General features: G+C 51.1%; 1 pseudogene; it reads left to right on the top strand.

Moving 5' to 3' along the window:
* LOC124673037 overlaps positions 1-13,386 on the top strand; it is a 34,313-nt pseudogene extending 20,927 nt beyond the window's left edge.
* The last annotated feature ends 3,368 nt before the right edge of the window (positions 13,387-16,754 follow it).

Raw genomic sequence — 16,754 nt, 5'->3', positions numbered from 1 at the left:
ACTATCTTGTTGGGCTGCCCACTTGCTATATGGTGGACCCCACATACTAAATGTGGCTGGCCCTTTGACAGGGAAAGGACCCACCTGCTTTTGGCCCCGCCCATCGGCTTGTTGGGCCACCCCATTTGAATCAAATGTGGACCCCACGTACTAAATGGGCCGGCCCGATAGCAGGAAAGTGGGACCCACATGCTAATTGGGCCGGCCTAATAACTTCTTGGGCCGGCCCAGTTGCTTTAATGTGGACCCCACTTTGTAAATGGGCCGGCCCGATACCAGGAAAGTGGGTCCCACATGTCTTGTGGGCCTGCCCTTTTGCCTGTTGACCGGTCAAAAGAGTGCATTCGGCCCGGCCCACATGCTTAGTGGGCCGGCCCATTAAAGTTTTGACCATTCAACCTTAGAGGTTAGGCCCGGCCCACGTAACTAATGGACCAGCTCCGGCTATATAGTTGACCGGTCAAACTAAGTCGGCTGGCCCGGCCCGCAAACTTAATGGGCCGGCCCGCTTAAGAAGTGGCAGGCCTCGTGTGGGCCTACCATCTACCACGGGGTTTCAGCTGGTTAACGCCGTTAACCGCGCTTAACGGCGTCCGCCACGTGTCGGCTTGCATGACGTCGCGCAGCCAACGGGCTCCCGGAAACACTTGGGCAACGGTCCGATTTTCCGTGGCGGAAGGGCGCCCAAGCGCGACGGACCGAAAAAATCGTCGTAGGACTTTGCCTGACGCAGTTTCCACAACAGAACCCATATCGTCGGGTTAGGCCCATAGGCGACGAAAAATAACCCTTAGCGGACGATTTTGAGACGTTGTCTATCAGAACTTTTCTTGTAGTGTATGAACATGCATGAAGTGCTCAGATTCATAAGGTAAAATGGTGAACAAATTACTTTGCAACTAGTAACTCGGTTTTGGTCTAATACGTATTTTCTCCCTTTTAGCCAATACAAGGATGAATATTGGACGAGATCGACGGATCCCACTGATGCAGAGATGGACACTCTTCTGAAAGATAGTCGCCCCGAAAAGAAAAAATTACTGGCTTGGTTCTACGAAAAAGTAATTTCTAACCAGTCCCTTTTAGCCAATACTTTTGCAATCCGTGACTTGTCCCTCTTATTACACGTAACGAATGCAAAAAAACAATTTGAACTGAATTTGTAGGGAGCTGATCCCAACGTTGAGATGACGGATGAGCTGAGATGTGTTTCCCAGGGTTGTAACCGTAGAATCTCAATGTATGAGAAGTACGATGTGAATGGGTATCGCTTCCATACAGAGTATCACCAGAAAAATCGGCCTAACCCAAAAACTATAAATAGTGGGGTCTTCACCAAAGAAGCCGATGACATAGAATACTACGGAAGGTTAGAGAATGTATACGAGCTGACATTCAATATGACAAACATACTACTCAATCTCGTTGTGTTCAAATGCCACTGGTTCGACCCACAAGTTGGACAGAGAAGCACTCCTTCCATTGGGTTAGTTGAAGTTAGGCCTTCAACCTGCTATGGCGGAGCCGATGTCTTTGTTGTGGCTCACCAAGCCAGGCAAGTTTATTATTTGCCCTACCCATGTCAAAAGGAGTACCTCAAAGGCTGGGAAGTCGTGTTCAAGGTATCACCACATGGTAAGCTACCCATGCCCTCCGACGAGGATTACAACAACATTGACCCCGTAACATACGAGGGAATTTTTTATCAAGAGCAAGAGAACTTCGGGGATTTCGAAATACAAATTGGTCTTGAGGACCTCGAGAACGAGGCACAAATTCATGGTGAAACAATGGTGAACCTAAAGGACATACAAATGCTCACCAAGTTACATGAGGGCAATGGCATCAATGATGAGCCTCCACCGGACATTCCCATCCATCCTCATTACTCACATGATACTGATAGTGATAGTGAAAATGAGAACCCAATGCCTCGTTATGAGAACCCAATGCCTCATTATGATAGTGATGATTCGAGGTGAGGGTCCTTTATGTCTTTATGCTTAGTATCTATTTTTCAATATGCTTCTTATACTTAGTATTTATTTTTCAACATGCTTCTTATACTTAGTATCTATTTTTCAACATGATTTGCCATATTTTTTTTTTGCTTAGTGTCTACATTTTATTAAGGCATGAATGCTTACTTGTTTACTCTTTGTCAATGCAGGTGATTGATCAATATGAGCGGAAGCAAGGAATCCATGAACTCCATTCTGAAGACCATGAGGACCCAAAAGTTCACCGGGACCACTAGAAGTGGAAGACCAACGCGTGCCAACACGCGTTACACGGGCGACGACACAGGTGGAGTTGGAGGTGGGGGTGTAGGTGGAGGTGGAGGTGGAGGACGAGGTGGAGGTGGAGGTGGAGGTGGAGGTGGAGGACGTGGTGGAGGTGGAGGATGAGGTGGAGGTGGAGGTGGAGGACGAGGCGGAGGTGGAGGACGAGGACGAGGTGGAGGTGGAGGACGAGGACGAGGTGGAGGTGGACCTCTCCTTCTTGGTGACATACCCTCTGCTTCTGGCGACGTGGCTTCCCAGTCCGCTCACACACAGTCTACTGAGGGGGACATGGAGGTGGAGATGGAGGTGGAGGGGCAAGACGAGGAGGCGGAGAGGGAGATGGCGCCGAAGAAGTTGCGCATTCGTGGTGAAGTGCAAGTCCCTGATGAGAGGAGGGAGCCTACAAGCCATGAAGCGAAAGCCCTCATCATCCCGAACGATAAAGAGTAAGTTTAATTTTGAACATGTAGATTCATTTTGGTATGTACTAATGTTTTGATTATTATGCATAACAGATTGGCATACTAATGTTTTGATTATTGTGCAGCAATTGGACATATGACAAGGGGGTTCGCCAGCCGTCGAGCATGCTTGGAGCTCTTATTAGGATGTATTGGTCGGGCTTTTACACTCCGGTCCTCGGCAGCGAGAAGAAGCTAGCCGAGACTTGGGCGGACTATGAGGCAGCGAACTGCCCGGGCTTTGGGAAAGCTTCTGTGCAGGAGGCGGAACTCGGGGAGCCTCTCACCGAGGTGGGAGGGTGGCAGAAGATGAAGCTGAAGCAGCACGATCTGAGCCAGCCTTAGCCCTCGCTGCCCGAGTACTTCGGCTATGCCGAAGAGGAGTTGGAGAACTACTGCTCGGCGTTCAAGGGTCTTCATCCGGAGGTGGATGATCCTATTCAGGAGGAGACCGACTTGACGGCGATTATGGTGGCGGGGTGCGGCTCGGAGCATGGCCGTACGAAGCTTCTTAGTGGGGTGATCAAGCCACAGAGGACCCTCACGCAGATCAAGTGTACCCTCACCGCCGGCGACCCACCGATCGCGCCTCCTCGACACCGTCGTACCGATGTAAGTTTTCTCATTTTCATCTTCTTTCCAACATTCATTCCTGAATGGCTAAATTGACGAGACTCCTTTTCTTGGAAATTGTAGGCTAACTTTGAGGCCGCCTACGCGGCCGCTTATGAGAAGTATTTGACGGTTGTAGCAGACTGGGACCTCAAGAGAGCGGCTTGGGAAGAGTACCAGGAGACCACGAGTCGTGTAAGTTCCAATCTTTTATGGTTCAAAGACATGACAAGTCCCACCTCCCCTTTATTTTATTTCTGCAGCGCTTGATATCTAAACTATCTTGCAGGCGCTCAGGACGTTCTTCTTGACTGGAGAGAGGATCGCACTTCCGGAAGAGGAGCCACCTAGGCCGGGGCCGACTCCAGTGTGCCCATCGAGGGAAGCTTTCGCGGCTGTTATCACCAGAATTTGACCAAGCCAGAGGTGGGCCGCGATCAAGATGGACTTGAAGATATGTACATGGAGAAATAGGTGAATCGGCCTTTATGCGCAGAGTTTGGGCTAGTTAGCCCGTGTATCTTTATATAGTAGGTTCGATGGAAGTTAGAGTTTATCTCGTGCATGATTTGGTGCACGTCCACATTAGAAAGTCCGCTGGACTATAAATATGTATCTAGGGTTTATGGAATAAACAACAACCAACGTTCAACACAAACCAATCTCGGCGCATCGCCAACCCCTTCGTCTCGAGGGTTTCTCCGGTAAGCACCATGCTGCCTAGATCGCATCTTGCGATCTAGGCAGCACGAGCCTGCCTACGTTGTTCATGCGTTGCTCGTGCCGAAGCCTTTTTGATGGCGAGCAACGTAGTTATCATAGATGTGTTAGGGTTAGCATTGTTCTTAGTATCATATGCTGTCGTAGTGCAACCCTTGCGCATCTAGCCGTCCTTACACCTCATCTTAGGTGTAGGGGCGGCACCCCGCTTGATCATTATTTAGTAGATCTGATCCGTTACGGTTGCTCCTTGATTCATCAAGGATTAGTTTAACATCTGCAATAGTTAGGCCTTACAAAGGGTTGGAGGATCCAGCGGCGTGTAGGGTGTAGTTTGCTGGCCCTAGACAGGACGTTCCGAGGATCAACCTCGTGTTGGTTTTTAGGCCTTGTCTAGGATTGGCTTACGATCACCGTGCGCGAGCGCGAGGCCCAATCGTGAGTAGGATGATCCGATTATGCGGTGAAAACCCTAAATCGTCGTAGATCTCATATGCTTTATCTTGATCAAGCAGGACCACCATATATTCGGCCACCTTGGACGAATCATGGGTGGATCGGCTCCTCGAGCCGATTCACGAGATAACCCGAGAGCCGATCGAGGCTCGTATTTAACGTGTATGTGTGTGCCCTGCGGAGAAACTAAGCGAGGCATCATCCACACCTTCCCGACCGGGTATAGGTCAGGTGGCACGCCCTTGCAATTTGCATCGGCGCGCGACCAGGAGGCTTTGCGGGCCGTCGCTCCGAGGGACCGGGGCCAGCCGCAGCCCTAGTTGTTCCCGGCTCTACGGTGTTGACCGAGCCAACGCCCGCCGGTGGGTTTCTGACGTCAACACATTCTGGCACGCCCGGTGGGACAATCCTCAACATCCACCACATCGCCATCTACGTCTGAGATGGCGGAAAGCACTCCGGTCAAGTACGAGGACCTGGCTGACAAGATCAAGGCAGGCCTCGAAACCGAACTCGTCGGCTCCTGTGAGAAGACCCGTTCGCACGGCATCAAGCTCAACGGAGACACGCGTCCGTTGCCTGATGTCAACATGGTGGACCTTAGCCACCGCAGAAGGAAGCCAGAGTTCTCCTTTGGCATCAACATGGCAGAGCTTGCAAGCCGCCATGACAAAGACAAGGCGGAAAGCAGCCACTCCCGTGGCAAAGATAAAGAGGAGGCCACTCCACGCGACCGGCCCCAACGGCCTGTGAAACAGCCTCACCAGGCTTCCGGTCTGGGCTCGACGTCGATCTAATGAGCAATGGGATGCGTCGGCTGATGCGCGGGAGGGAATCCACGTTGTTCCTAATGAAGCCGACGTTCACACCCTAATACCTTGGCTAAACATAGAGCCGATTTCAGCAGTCACCTGGCAGAATCGGCTCGGGGGGGGCACCTGGTCATGGAGCGCGCGCGACGCCGTTGAGCATGTGCGGAGAGATTTTGGTAGCCGAATAAAAAAAAAAAGAGGCGCTACAGAAATCGATGCGGTGAACAGGATGCCCACGAGGATGCACGGCAGTCAGCTTTGACAGGAACAGAAAGTGTTTACAAGTATCAGTTTACACACAGAAGCAAAGAGGCCCTACTGAAGAAACGCATTAAGAGCGTGAAGAGCATCGGCACGGATTCGATCCACCTCAGCAATCTCGACCTCGTCGTCCTCGTCTCTCCCCATCACCAGCTGGCTGCTCAGGGCACGAATTTCAGCTAGGTCGGTCTTCAGATCAGCGGTGAGACCTTGTGCTTCCTCTTGGGAGCGAGCAATGAGGGATTCCTCGTCTTGGATAAGTCGTTTGGTCTCCCTGGTCCTCTTTTCAAGGTCCTCCAGTTCCTTGCGCAAGGTCTCAAGTCTGACACTATGAGTGGAAGTGGCGGTCTTCGCATCTAAAGCAGCCTTCTTCTCGTTGAGCCGTTGACATTTTTCTGCAATATCGGCTCTCAACGGGAGTTGGGCGCGGTGGAGAGTAATCCTTTGACGGGCCGACTGCACCCTTGACTTGAAAACTGACAAAGTCACTGTCGGCCAGAGCTTAGCTTCCAGCGCCACTGGGAGACGGGGCTGGATGTCCACGAGGATGCCCCTGATCGCCTCAGGGTCCTTGACCAGGGTATCAACTGGGGAGGAGAGCAAAACTTTGAGACGCTGGAGCGGGCCGACAACTGCGCCAAGGTCTGGCTCTTCACTTGTTTTGGGAACAGCTGGCTCGATGGAATCGGGGTCGAACGTCAGCAAGCTTGAAGGATCACACCCCTGGCAAACGAGCAAGAACAGCATGGGCATACGGTAGAGGAAAAGAGTAGGCCCGAGAGAGAAAAGAAAGGGAGAGAGCGTACCTCTCCCAAAAAAGGAAGGGAAGCCGAGGTGGTAACAATCGGCTTTGCGGTATGCTGGTCAGCCACTTGGTCAGTCACGCTTGGCGAGTTGGATGGGCCAGGGGCAGTAGATGGCATCGGCACCTCTTCTACTTCCCCGCTAGAGGTTTCATTAATCTGCAAGGGGGATGGTGAAGCAGTCCAGTTAGTAACAAGACAATGGGAAACACGAGCTGTCAAGGGGGTTACCTTTGAAACTTCCTGGCTAGGCGAGGAGGCTTGTAGGCCTGTGCGAGCCCTTTGGACGCATCGATGCTTTATGCGTGACCTCGTTTGGACTGAAGACTGAAGAGCGGCAGGCTCGGGAGTCGACCTTTTCCTAGAAGCCGACGTTGGCGAGTCCGTCTGGCTCTGTGTGGTGGATCTTTCCGTACCACTTGGGGAGGAGTCCCCGGGACTGGACTGTTCTCCCTCACTGGAGTTCTCTTCGGTGGAAGTCTGAAAGAAGAGGTACGACCACCTTACAAAGGTTGGGAGGGCAAGTGCGGTCGATCGAAATATGGTACAAACTTACCTGCAAGCTCGCTTGGGCAGGGGCTTTGCGCTTCAGGGTTTTCCTGACAGCCACCTTCCTCACCGCCGTCCTCGCCTGAGTCGAGGCTCGGGGGGCAACCGGACCCGAAGATGCTTTGCTTTTGGGAGCCGATTTCGGTGAAATCGGCTGGCCCTGCATTTTGACTTTCTTCAGAGGTGGCGAACTCCGGCAGAAGAGGACCACTGGGGCCGGAGGAAGGAATACGAAGGGAGAACCGTCAGCTCGCATGGGAGCTGGGCCGTCTCGTTGCTGCCAGGAGATGAAGTCAGGTCACAGACAAATCACCATAAGTGGTTACGGGAAATATTTTAAGGAATGGTACCTGGTCAGCGGAGATGTCATACGCGGCGTCGAGTTGTCTCAATAGCGGTCCCAACGCCCTTCTGAAGGCATGGGTCTTCCACATGGACCACCAGGTCTCGAAGCCGTCAGTAGTGAAGGAGAAGCGGAGGTTGTGGGGGATTGGAAGGGCCAAAGCATCAAAGAAGGTGTAACACCTTTGGCCAGTAAGGATGTCAGGCAGTTCGGCTCTGCTTGCTGTCAGGTGGTGTAAGAAGAAGTGTGGAGGCACTTGCCCGAGACCAAGCTGACGGGCTACCACTACCGGTTGATAACACTCATAACCAGGCTTGATGATCCGGTTTGAGGTACTCATGCCAACAGGGAGAAAGCAAGGACGAATCATGATGGAATACAGGTGCCGGGTGCTATCGTCATCGGCAAAGCTACCCAATCGAAAGGAGACTGGATTTTCAAAGTTCTCCGGTTCAGTATAAGGAAAGAACAGGGGTTTGTCCAAACCTTGGAAGAAGATCTTGAACCACCCTGCTGCTTCCTTAGGGATCAGCCTACTGCCTGGGAGACCATACAAGGCTTGACCATAACTGGTGCATCGAATATCCTTCCCGTTAACGTCTGGGAAGGTGCAGGAGGTCAAAGGTGGGAAGTCGGGGATCTGGTCCCGAAAGTATAGCTGCGCCCATAGCTGAATAAACCACCAGGGACCGCCAGTTTTTACTGTCTTTTGAGAGAACAGCTTGACAGACATCAGTTGAAGAGATCGATAGACCTCTCCAAGGAACAGTTTGCCGATGCCGAGATGGGTGCCTTTGGCCAGTTCATAGGCTAGGGAAAGGTAATTCTTGGTAGGGGCAAGTGATGGGCCGCAGAATATGAAGTGTTCCAACCAAAAGTTCAGGAAGGCTGTGTGTTCTCGCTCTGTCACAGGGCCTTTGGTTTTCATATAACGATTAAGGTAGGCGCCCCAGCTGGTACACTCCTTTTTAGAGGAAAGGGTGAAAGGAACTTTCGGCAGTTTGAAAGCAGAAGGGCTTGGAGATGCAATGTCCAGGCCTGTAATCATGGCTACATCCAGCAGGGTTGGTGTCATCGGGCCATGGCCAAACATGAAGCAGTTCAGCGCGTCAGACCAGAAGTAGCCGATGGTTTTCAGAATATTTTCATTCTTCTCAAGAGGAGACAATGATAATGACAAGGCATCGGCTATCCCTATAGATTCCCAGGTGGCGTAATGGGTTTTGGATACTCTGTTATACCATGGCACCCAACCTTCAGGGGGGTTAGGCCAGGCTCGCAGGCAGTCGGCCCAGGAGGTCAGATCTAAGTTCTGATTCACGAAGGGGATTCTGTTAGCTTCACAGGAGATTAAGTGAGCAGGACTCTCGGAAGAACGGGGGCCGAGACACAGGGAATTTGGGAGAGAAGGATGCGGCAGTAGGATGTCGGAGACCTAAATTTAATGACGGAGTAGAACATTAATCCAGGTGTTCTTCTGTTCAATCCTAATATTGGCCCTAATGGCGGAGAAGCAGTGGAGTATTACCTTCAAGCCGGAGACCATGGCGTCGGCGTTGGATGATTCCGCCATTTGATGCGCTGCGGAGTTGGGGCGGCGCAGGTGAGATCTGAAGTTCGCGAGGTTGCTTAGGCGGCGGATTTTGGGGATCTGAGTTTGCTTTCTCGGACGGAGGTTGCAAGTTACCGTTTGGAGGGGTAATCAGGTCCGCCCTTGTTTGTTATATGGTAGAGACCGATGCGACGCCATCGGCTCTTTTTGGGTTTTGTTTGACTTTGACTATCGGCCAAGTTAACTAGAAGCCGATCGCTTAGAAGAAAAAATGCGATTTCACAGAGATTGCCGAAACTGTCAAAGCGTTGCAGAAGAGATGGAAGGCAAGACATCGTAATAAAGAGTACTACGGCGGTTCTGCTCTGCCACGACATGACCCGACGAAGGAGAAGCATAATGATTTTGGAAATGTCATTTCCAAAACCAGGGGGGCATGTGTTATCACCAGAATTTGACCAAGCCAGAGGTGAGCCGCGATCAAGATGGACTTGAAGATATGTACATGGAGAAATAGGTGAATCGGCCTTTATGCGCAGAGTTTGGGCTAGTTAGCCCGTGTATCTTTATATAGTAGGTTCTATGGAAGTTAGAGTTTATCTCGTGCACGATTTGGTGCACGTCCACATTAGAAAGTACGCTGGACTATAAATATGTATCTAGGGTTTATGGAATAAACAACAACCAACGTTCAACACAAACCAATCTCGGCGCATCGCCAACCCCTTCGTCTCGAGGGTTTCTCCGGTAAGCACCATGCTGCCTAGATCGCATCTTGCGATCTAGGCAGCACGAGCCTGCCTACGTTGTTCATGCGTTGCTCGTGCTGAAGCCTTTTTGATGGCGAGCAACGTAGTTATCATAGATGTGTTAGGGTTAGCATTGTTCTTAGTATCATATGCTGTCGTAGTGCAACCCTTGCGCATCTAGCCGTCCTTACACCTCATCTTAGGTGTAGGGGCGGCACCCCGCTTGATCATTATTTAGTAGATCTGATCCGTTACGGTTGCTCCTTGATTCATCAAGGATTAGTTTAACATCTGCAATAGTTAGGCCTTACAAAGGGTTGGAGGATCCAGCGGCGTGTAGGGTGTAGTTTGCTGGCCCTAGACAGGACGTTCCGAGGATCAACCTCGTGTTGGTTTTTAGGCCTTGTCTAGGATTGGCTTACGATCACCGTGCGCGAGCGCGAGGCCCAATCGTGAGTAGGATGATCCGATTATGCGGTGAAAACCCTAAATCGTCGTAGATCTCATATGCTTTATCTTGATCAAGCAGGACCACCATATATTCGGCCACCTTGGACGAATCATGGGTGGATCGGCTCCTCGAGCCGATTCACAGGATAACCTGAGAGCCGATCGAGGCTCGTATTTAACGTGTATGTGTGTGCCCTGCAGGAAACTAAGCGAGGCATCATCCACACCTTCCTGACCAGGTATAGGTCAGGTGGCACGCCCTTGCAATTTGCATCGGCGCGCGACCAGGAGGCTTTGCGGGCCGTCGCTCTGAGGGACTGGGGCCAGCCGCAGCCCTAGTTGTTCCCGGCTCTACGGTGTTGACCAGTCACTGCCCGCCGGTGGGTTTCTAACGTCAACAGCGGCCACATACTACGCACGGACTCCGGTAAGTCCTGTGCCTAACCAGTTGTCACCGCTTTCCTTTCACATGTCTAAGATGCTAACTCTTGTCAAATATGTAGGGCACGGGAAGTTCGCGGAACCGACCCTCTCCTGGTTCGTCGCGCGAGGGCACACCGATGCACCCCGGCCGCCATTCTCCCGGTGCTTCAGGGTTTTCTGCTGCTGGCGATGGTTCAGGCCATGGTTCTACCTCGGTCTACCTCGACAAAGGCCGGACGCCTGAATTTACGAGTCGGGAACATGGTTGGTTCCCTTGATCTTAGTTTCCCTTAGCTAGGTGTCTAGCGGGCGTGCGTCGATCGTGTGTACCATGTGTCGATGATGTATGATGATGATGCAACCATGTGTCGTGCTACATATTTGTATGATGATGTTGTTGTTACATTTGATATGATGACGATGATGATTGTGTGTTGTGCTACATTTGTGATGCATTTCAATGTATATTACTGCTATTTTGCTGTACTTGCTGTGCTGTGCAACAATCGCTGCGGAGAAAAACAAATGGTATTGGCTGTGCCGACGGCATAGCCTTCGGCATAGGCCCTTGGCCGTGCCAAATGGTAGGGTCTGGCCGTCGGCACAGGAGGAGAGGCGCAGCAGCTGGGTGGCGGGAGCTGGCACACGCGCTGGCTTTGGGCGTCGGCACAGAAGGTGAGCGTGGCCACGTGGCGCGTTCTGGCCGCCCGTGTGGAGCTGGCCGTCGGCACAGTAGGTTCCTGGGCTAACGGCCGTCAGGCCTTGCGCGGGTCCCTCCTGGCTTGTGCTGACGGCGTCTGTGCCGACGGCGTCGCCCCACCGTCGGCCTGGCGGCTGTGCCGACGGCCTGACCTGTGCCGACGGCACGGCAGGCTGTGCCGAGGCCGTGTTGTGCCGACGACGAGGTGCCGACGGCAGCCGTCGGCACAGGCCTATGCCGATGGCAGGAGTGGCTGTGCCGACGGCCGGCGTCCGTTGGCCCCTTGGCGGGTTCCCGTAGTGGTTGGCGGCCCTCAGCGTGGACGTAGTGACGCAGGCCGTCTTTGGCGGCAAGTTCGCGCAGCAGGACGATTACCTCCGCGAGGTGGACAAGGCCTTCGCGCTTGTGTCCGGCTCCAGTCTCGTCGACCTCTTCCCGTCCCCGCGGCGCTGGTGCGGTGGCTCAGCAGCGACGAGCGCCGCATGATGAGGCCGCATCCAGCGCATTATCACCGACATCATCGACGAGCGCAAGGCCACACGAGATGGCAGCCATGGTGTCTGCGGCACAAACGAGGAGGACCTGCTGGGCGTGCTGCTCAGGCTGCAGCTGGAGGACTCCCTGCAATTCCCCCTAACCGCAGAGGTTATTGGCGCCGTCTTGTTTGTGAGTACTTTTCTTTGTACAAATATTTTGAGTACTTTATCCTGTTATATATTCTTTTAAAATCTGAATCGCATTCGAGAAACATGACGTTGGATAGACAGCTTTCACCATTTTCAGATCTCGATTAATATCTTAACATACTTTTAGCAATATAAACCATATAAACACAAGCTACCATGGGTTTTATTAGCTTACGCCTATATTTACATTTTAAAAGTTAGCTTTCAATACCAAATGGACTCGTATATCTATGGAGCATACAAAATGCGGAATATTTGACATGACTGTACTTGAACCTATGTCTTGAACCTATGTATGGTTTAATCGCACTATCTATAGCCTTAATTCTTTTGGACTCACACATATGTATGCGGTGCAAATATATTGTGAAATAGTGAGAACTTTAGACTATGAATGCAGCAATACCTTTCTGTTGTGTAAGTACAGTGATTCTAAATTCGTTTTGGTCAAAACAAATAAGTCAAAATCAAAACTAACAGGAATCCTAGGTTTCAGCTAAGTCCATTTATCTTTTGTGAATTGTGTAGGGAGAAACTCAAAAAATTAAGTGATTGACTCTACTTTGATGAAATCTTAGATGCATATTTTACCATGCTCGACTAGTTAAGAGGATAACCAGCCATCTATCTATGTAAAATCTGTCCGGAGTGCCGATAGACTAAATGGCGAACCATCAAAACTAACCCAACATGACACAAATATATAGACAATCGCGCACACTAAGGTTTTTAACTAGGTATCTCTCCTAGTATTGGACTCCTAGCAAAGCAACTATAAACTATTATTGTCGATTTCTGTATTGCATATTCATCTTACGTGGATTATATGGTTATGGAATATACCTCTTCATACCTCTAATGCATAACCTATAACAACTATCATTCTCAGGATGTATTTGTAGCTTCCACGGATACCACATCAGCCGTTTTGGAGTGGGCTATGTCGGAGCTCGTGAAAAATCCAGAAGTCATGGCTAAGGCTCCACTAGAGATCCGAGAATGCTGGGTGATCACCGAGCTGTCATAACTAACAGTTACCTTGCTGACCTCCACTATATGCGAATGATCATCAAGGAAGTTCTTAGATTGCATCCGCCGGCTGCTCTAGTGTGTTCCGTAAAACTAGAGATGATTGTACAATTATGGGTTATGACAATACTCAAAGAGACCAACGTATATGTTAACATCTTCGCGGTTTCCAGAGATCCAAGATACTGGAATAATCCCGAAGAGTTTAAACCTGAGAGATTTGAATGCAGTACCATTGACTACCATGGGACACACTTTGAATTCACTCCCTTTGGTGCTGGGCGGGGGCAATGCCCTGGGGTTCTGTTCGCAACGTCGACCGTGGACATCGTATTGGCAAACCTTCTATATCACTTTGACTGGATGCTCCCTGATGGGTCTAGCTTGGCTTCATTTGACAACTCTGAGAAATTTGGGCTCACAATAAGCAGAAAAAATGACCTGGAACTCGAAGCTATCCCACACATGTGGCGCAACGTTATTCCATCCAAGTGATATCAAAACTCTATAAATCGGCAGCAATGTATGAGTATATATCTTCATCTTTATGTCTATCTTGCATTGTATCTTTATGTATTAGAATAAGATAACATCATTCTTTTTTTGGTACTGTATTGTTGCCCGTGTTATCGTGCATGTCAATAGACATTACATGGTTACTACATGATAATTGTCATGATAATTGTGTAAGCTAGTTCTATATATATTTATGAACTTTTTTGCATACCTTTTGAGTTAATTCTTGGTGCTTGTTGTGCAGACAACTGCTCATGCATTCATTAATCTCACCATGTTTGTGCACGGGCTGTACTTAGTAATTAAATATGTAGTCATGCTAGAGATCCATATGTGACATTTCAACAGTCAACACACTACAAATGTGATACGCCAAACAATTGAGTGGTATATGTGAATATTTTAGTTGTTAGCATCTGCTAGGAAAACCTCAATTTATTGTCATGTAATGTATGAATATATAGTTCCTTTCTATTAACGAAAGAAGGCTCATTTATATTATTATTCAATTGAAAAAACATAGACAAAGATTACTTTACTTGAAGATGCAGTTCATGGGAGCTTACACCCAACCTGTGCATAACTAGCATCACTACGGGAGAAACTCCATGTGCCGACGGCCAGCCCATGTGCCGACGGCCAAATGTTGGGGCCGTCGGCACAGAGGCCCTCGTCGACCGGCGACGGAGCTGACCGTCGGCGCACGATCACCGTCGGCACACTGCTGTCTACACCGACGGTCACCGTCGGCGCAAACCGGACCGTCGGCACAGATAGATGGCGCCCAAAGGTCACCGTCGGCACAGCCACGGCCGTCGGTACACGCGCAGACAGGCGGGCCCAGCCGTTAGGCTGTCACGGCGCCGTCTACACTGTGCCGACGGTAGCCCACGGCGCAACGGCGGCCGTCGGCACAGGGACTGGAAACTGGGTCCCCCTTCTGCTGTGCCGACGGTCACCCACGGCACAAATCAGGCCGTCGGCACAGCCAATTATGCACATTTTTTTCTTTTTCTATTTTTTTTTGCATCAAAGAGATAATTATTACCCATATAATTATTAATCCCAATTATTTTTTTTGTTTATTTATTTCTCACTGCTATTTTGGCGAACCCCTTTGCGGGAAACCTATATATATGTATAAGGGCGGTATAGAACCCCTTCGCCAGAAATCGAACCTCGGAGGGGTGAATGGCCCACACACGATACAAAATACTTAAGACCCACACACGATACAAAATACTTAAATAACTAGACTCACACACATACCAAAGCGCTTACGAACTAGACCCACACACGAACCGAAACAGCTTAAAGAACTACACCCACACAGAGGAAGCAAAACACTTAAAGAAACTACACCCACACACATGAACCAAAACACTTAAAGAACTAGACCCACACACAAACCAAAGCATTTAAAGAACTACACCCACACACGAACAAAGCACTTAACACTGGGTCGACACACACATATTAATCAGAGAAGTCGAAATCTTCATCCTCGCTGGGGGTGTCCTCTGAAGCGGTGGTTGTGAGGTTCCACAACCACCGTTCATCATTCTCCCCCCATGTCGACGCCTCTCCTTTGGCGTACTCGCTTCAACCTCGGCCTTCCTCTGCCGCTTTCCCGCCCTCCTCTCTCTCCTGTACGTCTGCTTCTCCTTCCAGAATGCGCGCGTTGCCTCGACGTCTCCGGGATGGTCTCTGCGCCACTGTGCCATGAACTGCTCGTCCACCTCGGTGGTATCAATCCGCCGCTGGCCAGCCCTGTACCGCCGCGCTTCACCCCGTGAGCGAAGTAGTGGCTCGCAGAGAGACTCCGAGCTTCCGTCGGAGACCCGACCTCCGGGAAGTTCATTTCGTGGCGCGGCCGGCCAAACCTCCAAGCCGCAACGTCGTATGCGCGGGCAGCAGCCTCCTTCGTGTAGAAGGTGCCGAGCCACACACGCGTACCACCGGCGGTGATTTCAGCCGCGAAATGTCCCGCAGGCCGCAGGCGAACGCCGATGAAGCCCGTGTTGCTACGGCGACAAGGAGCCATCTCGGCGGCGGCTCAGCTCGCAGGATTTTGTGGTTCTATTGGATGAGAGAAGTGATGAAGGGAGAAATGTTGCTGGTGCTTGTTAGTGGAGAAGCCATGGCAATATATAGGCCGACGAGGGGCTGAAACGGCGGGAAAACATGGCGGGAGAGAATGGGCGGGAAAGGGTGGGCGGGAAAAAGGGCGGGAGAGAAGCGACGGGAAAGGGTGGGCGGGAAAAAGGGCGGGAGAGAAGGAGCGGGAAAGGGTGGGCGGGAAAAAAGGGCGGGAGAGAAGGAGCGGGAAAGGGTGGGCGGAAAAAAAGGGCGGGAGAGAAGCGGCGGGAAAAGGGTGGGCGGGAAAAAAAGGGCAGGAGAGATCTCGCATGTATAGGGGGAACTCCTCGGAGGTGAACCGGAGAGAACCTTGGGATCATATGGGATGATACTTGTTTCCACATGTACCTATGACCTAAGCAAGCTCAAACGTAGGCATACGCCCACCGGGGACCCCGATGGGATGCGATCAAAGGGGTAGACGGCGCGGTCAACGGAACTAGGGTTTCGTCGTAAATCGAGCATCGGACCTAGGGAATGGCCCCAAAAGTTGTGTGTGTCCACATGGCATGCACAAAAGTGATTTGAGATGGTTCTATATCCAATGCTACCCCTCCGGGTGTGCCCGGCTTCTCGGACATGGGGTTCCTACACTTAGGCGGATTCCCGCATGTATAGGGGAACTCCCTCGGAGGTGAACCGGAGAGAACCTTGGGATCATAGGGTATGATCCTTGTTTCCACATGTACCTATGACCTAAGCAAGCTCAAACGTAGGCATACGCCCACCGGGGGACTCCCCGATGGGATGCGATCAAAGGGGTAGACGGCGCGGTCAACGTAACTAGGGTTTCGTCGTAAATCGAGCATCGGACCTAGGGAATGGCCCCAAAAGTTGTGTGTGTCCACATGGCATGCACAAAAGTGATTTGAGATGGTTCTATATCCAATGCTACCCCCTCCGGGTGTGCCCGGCTTCTCGGACATGGGGTTCCTACACTTAGGCGGAGTCCGCATGTATAGGGGGAACTCCCTCGGAGGTGAACCGGAGAGAACCTTGGGATCATAGGGTATGATCCTTGTTTCCACATGTACCTATGACCTAAGCAAGCTCAAACGTAGGCATACGCCCACCGGGGACCCCGATGGGATGCGATCAAAGGGGTAGACGGCGCGGTCACCGGAACTAGGGTTTCGTCGTAAATCGAGCATCGGACCTAGGGAATGGCCCCAAAAGTTGTGTGTGTCCACATGGCATGCACAAAAGTG

The sequence above is a fragment of the Lolium rigidum genome, chromosome 7, assembly GCF_022539505.1.
Source record: "Lolium rigidum isolate FL_2022 chromosome 7, APGP_CSIRO_Lrig_0.1, whole genome shotgun sequence".
Lineage (NCBI taxonomy): Eukaryota > Viridiplantae > Streptophyta > Magnoliopsida > Poales > Poaceae > Lolium > Lolium rigidum.
This window is presented reverse-complemented; position numbering and strand designations above follow the sequence as displayed.